General features: G+C 43.2%; 1 long non-coding RNA gene across 1 annotated transcript; it reads right to left on the reverse strand.

Annotated features, from left to right (window-relative positions):
• Positions 1-1,716: 1,716 nt before the first annotated feature.
• Positions 1,717-4,719, reverse strand: LOC112994048 (uncharacterized). The gene is made up of 2 exons (XR_003261837.2): positions 3,996-4,719; positions 1,717-2,283 (listed from the first exon to the last, which is right to left on the reverse strand). It is a non-coding gene; the product is annotated as an uncharacterized LOC112994048 (long non-coding RNA).
• Positions 4,720-4,965: the final 246 nt, after the last annotated feature.

The following is a 4,965-nucleotide window of genomic DNA, read 5'->3' on the forward strand; positions in this document are numbered from 1 at the left end:
ACGGGGACAAAGACTTGGCTACATGTAATGCAATAGTTTGGGTGACTCCAAATGTAGTGATTTACATGAGTTCTGCATCTCACGCTGAAGCTTTCTGTTTGGATTGGGTCTACCAAACACTGTCTGTCTCTTGTATTTTCTCTGTTGGTAATCATGCAGTGCAATCAACCTAAAGCAATATTCAGCCAAAACCAAAGGAATTATTAGCACAAAAACTGTGTGTTAAAACTAAGAAATATGTAGCAATCCAGATTTTTAGACCAGATGAGGGCAGGAAAAATTGGTAAATTCATCCGGCAAATTGGTTTCAGTAACTTTTATTTGAACACAGGATATCTCTTATCTGGATTGAATACATCAGGAGATGGAGACTGTACCATTTTATTTGGTAAGTCATTCCAAGTAAGTCATTAACACATTCCGTATTAGGCGCAAATTTACATTTATCTACACTCACCAATTCTTGTTTTCCACCAAAATAAGATTTTCAGTTAATTAAATGTTGTAATTGTTACCTCTCCGTCTGTTCAACTAATCTAAAATGTAACTGCTAATATACAGCAATTTCAGAATTTCTGAAACAGAATTGTCATGTATTGTGTTATCTGCAAACACTTAAAGAATATCCTTTCCTACATATGTGTGTGCGTGTATATCTCTATATATACACATACACAACTGCAGGGGTCTGGTTTTTTAAGCATGTTTTAGTTTCTACTCTCTACTGTAGCCTTACATGGTCAAGGGTATCTTATGATACTTGTAAGTAGAGTGGGAAATTTACTGAAACTGTATAATCTTGATGCCAGAATTAATTATACTTACAGTCTCAATTACATTCTTTGACAGAGTTATGTGATTTAATTGTTTGTGTGAAAAGTATTTGCCTTTGTTAGCTTAAATTTTGCTGCTCAGTAATTTAACTGAGCTCCATAATCTTTTTTTCTGGAAGTGGTTGCCCTTTGTTTACCCCTTTGACCGTTTTCTTAGCTTCATGGTTCTCTCATGTGCCATTCCTCTCCCCCTAAGCATCTGTCTTTCAAGGTGGCAAACAGTCTTGGACTGCAGTGTCTTGCTTTGCATAGAACCTCTTCAGTACCTCTGATCATTCTTGCTGACCTTCTTGTGCCTCTTATTAGTTCAGCTACCCCATTTTCAAGGGAGGAAGATTCAAATTACATGCAGGGTTTTAAAGGTGGTTGACCGTGCATTTCTGCAGTGAGACAGTGATGCTCACTGTTCACCTCTGAAACACTCCTATTGCTGCATTTCTTACTAATAGAGGCATTGAAATTTGCAGTAGTGATGATTGTGCTATCTTTCCTATCTTTTCTGAGCAGTGATAGCTAATTTGTAGCCTATCGTATATTCATTGTGCACATGTAGTTAGGGTGATCTCAAGGGCATGTGTTAGGGTGCTTTCTCAACAGGATTTTTTGGAGAGTCAGTCTAAGCACTCACCCTCCCGGTATGGACTGTAAGTTGCATCATGTGTCATCTTCATATAGACCTTATTGCAAAACTAGCTAACTGAAGTGATGATAATATTGTTTTAAGATGTGCAACCAGTGGTTTTTGTCACAGTATTTTCTGGTTACAGTCTTTTAAGGGGCAGCTGATATGTAACCTGGAATGTAAGCTAATTAAAAGTGTATATATTATAAACGAGAAATTTTACAGCACAGACAAAACAACTTCAGTTGTAGGCCTTAAAAGTCATATTGCTGGTACCTTTAATTAATTAGTCATGACATTTCTTCTACTGAATGTGTTTTTTCCATTAAATGGAGCTGCACAAGATACTGGGCAGGCACCATATTTTGAATATCCACAAGAGCTTTAAGCTCTGGTGGTCTTTCAGCCAGTGTTCTGTGGAACTGTGGTATATTTAGCACTGTTGTTCACCAGTTTCACAAAGCCTTCAAGATACTGCGCAGGACACACTCATCTCTTTCCCTTGGTCTCAAATCAAGGGGGAGAGATTATGTCCCCAGTCTAAAGCTTTCACTTCTTTTTCACCTGAACAACTTCCTATATTTGATACTAATTAGAAATGAAACAGTCTGCAAGGGCTAATCTTACTTAACCTTTTCTATGTTCATAAACTGTACTCTAAAGGAACTGAACCAGTCAACATTAAATATGGGGAAAAAAAATTCTCCGTACATCAAAGGTCATCATGCAGTTGTTCCTCCAAAAGATTTTGAGGCTGCCTCTTGGGTAACCTGAAGCTGTCAAACAGGAATTGGAGAACTTGGATGTGGAACAGTAACTTGGATTTACCTGCAATACAGATAAGATGAAAGAAGATATCAGGCACGGACAGTCTTTAAAATGTGTTCCTCCTATGCACATATGACTTTTCTCCTTCCTCACTTCTGATAGCCCTTCGATAGCTACGGTTTAAGAGGTATCAACTGAGCTGCAAGACATGCTAATCTACTTATTCACGCACCCAGCATATCTTCTAAGTATTGCTTTGGTAGAAAACTGGACTGAAACTACGCAGCATGAGTGGAGCCTGGGATGAAAGCACCTGTGGACGATGCATCTTGCAGGCTCTGGTTACTAGTAAGTAACCTTATTTTCCGATTGTCAGCATCAGAGTTTTCCCTAGCTAATCCTATATCTGGGATGCACAGACAGACATGCTTGAGGCAAGTCTCTCCCAGTGCATCTCAGCCTGCAATCTCTCTGCAGCTTCCTCTTCTCGTAATTGTCCATTGTTTCTAGATCCCTCTTCTAACCAGCTGCCCACTGCCACCAGGCATTTGAAAAGTAAGCAGATACTGCGCATCGTAACACTGCTCTCTTCTCTCCCTCTTCCCCCTGCCTTACAAGAGCTTTTTATTTTACTCTATACTTTCAGGTAGGCTAATATAAAAATGGTAGAGTGAATTCCAAGACCTGGATATAACAAAGTACAACTGCTTCCCCTGGCAAGGTCACCACTAACAAAACAACTCTCAGTCACAAAGTGAAACAGGTTTAAAAAAAAAAAAAAGAAAGAGGAAAAAGTTCTTGTCCAATTCTAGGGCCCTACCTTCCACCATATCAGTTTGTACTGTAAGTTTACATTTTATTTTCTGTGTTTTCCTTGCCCCTTTCAGAGTTTGATACTCTTCCATTGCAATCTGCACCTTTAAGCTTCAGAGAGAGGGTTCTTCCACTCCACCTTTCTTCCGAAGACCCTTACTTATCCTGGTAAGCTTTTGCAGTCACTTATCTGTTCTTGAGTCCTGACTGAAGTGCTGTTTCCACTACAGCAGCTTCATCTCAACTGTGGCAGTGTCTCCAGCTCTGACCAGGCGTTGTTCTAAATGTGGCTTTGCTTGAGCTGCTCTTAAGGAACAGCTAGCTCCATTTCCACGCCTCGTCGTTTAGGCCATAGTGGATCACTAGTCACCTACTTTAACCATCTGTAGACGCACAAATAAGTATGTCGTGAGCTACTCCAGCAGTAGCCTATCTGCTAGAAAAAGAAATGGCCTTAATTTGAAAACAATTAACAAATGAATTACTATCCTGGATAGGCCTTAAGATCTTAATTATACAACACTTTACAATATTACTAATAACTTGTATTTTATTATTTTTGTTATTAATCTTAGTAATAATGCATTCCAGTTTAATCTGACCTACAGCTCACTCTTATGCCTTTTACCAGCCCTTCAGTACCAGGAGTTTCTCCTTGTGAGAGCATAGGTTAATGAATTAATTTCTCAGTCATCTTTATGATACGGAAAGAAGTTGAGCTCCTTATCATTACCTGTAAATTGCGAGCCTAAAATCTTTCCTGTACCCATTCTACAGCTCAGCATTGCCACTTAACAGTGAGCTCCTGCTTATGGCATCTGCAAAGCCTATGTGCTTTACTAAAGTTAATGTTCATATTCTGTTGTTCTTATCACTGTTTATTTGTAATGGACCATAAATGTTCATATTGCTCCTCAGACAGCTCGTTACGGAGTTTAAAACACTACAGTGCCACTTACCCATGCTGTAGCTGCTTAGTGCTCCCAGCCTCTCCGTAGATCAAACGCTCTGGTCACCGGGTCCCACCTGACCTGTCTGCAGCGTCCGGCAGTCACCTGCCAACCTGCTGTTCAGGTACCAGAGCTGTCGCACGTTGGTGGGTGAGACCAGGTTCACCAGAATTCAGCAGAATCGCTGTGGGGACGGTTTATGTGCCCGTTTGCACAGCTTGGGTGTGCGGGGCAGACCTTCCTATTCAGAAGTCATTTATGCAATCAGTGGTGAAAATGTGCAGTGCCTTACGCAATCTTTTTGTGGCTGTTCCTCCCCAAAAGCAGAGTATGATAAAATGTTCTTTGTTACTGTTTGTGGAGACGGTTGGGTTTCCCACTTTTGGAAACGGGAACTGAGGGGAAGCTGCTGCTGCTGCTGTGTTTTTCATCCCCGCTCATTATGCTAAAGCTCACGCATCCGTGAGGAAATTCCTCCCTCGCGGCTCATTGTTTCCGCGCTGCCCTGCTCGGGTCTCTCCGCTTTTCAGAAGGGAGAGCTGGCAGGCGGCAAGGCTTCGCCACAGTGCAGCCTCAGTTTTTTCCCCTCTCTCTAAAGAACCGCATTAAGCTCTCCAGCACAATAATAGTGTTTTTAAGTAACAGCTTATGTAACGGTCATCTTTGTTAGCTGATGAGGTTCAGTGGTCTGTGCACTAAGCCGCCTCTGTCCTCGGCTCTCGGGCACGCTCAGACGGGGGGGGGGGGGGGGGGGGCTGCATTAATTAACGCTGGCAGCGGCGGAGGCGGCCTCCCCGCCGAGCCGGTACCACGCGCCGTGCCTGGCTTTCGGCGGGGGGGCCGGGGGAAGCATCCCCCTGCCCCGGGCGGGGGTGGGGGCCGCGCCGCAGCCCCAGCCCCAGCCCCAGCGAGCACCGGCCGCGGCCGCCCCAAGGCCGCGACCCGCCGGGCGGCCCCGCCCCGCCCCTCCCCCGCCGCC

This window comes from Dromaius novaehollandiae, chromosome 15 (genome assembly GCF_036370855.1).
Source record: "Dromaius novaehollandiae isolate bDroNov1 chromosome 15, bDroNov1.hap1, whole genome shotgun sequence".
Taxonomy (NCBI): Eukaryota; Metazoa; Chordata; class Aves; order Casuariiformes; family Dromaiidae; genus Dromaius; species Dromaius novaehollandiae.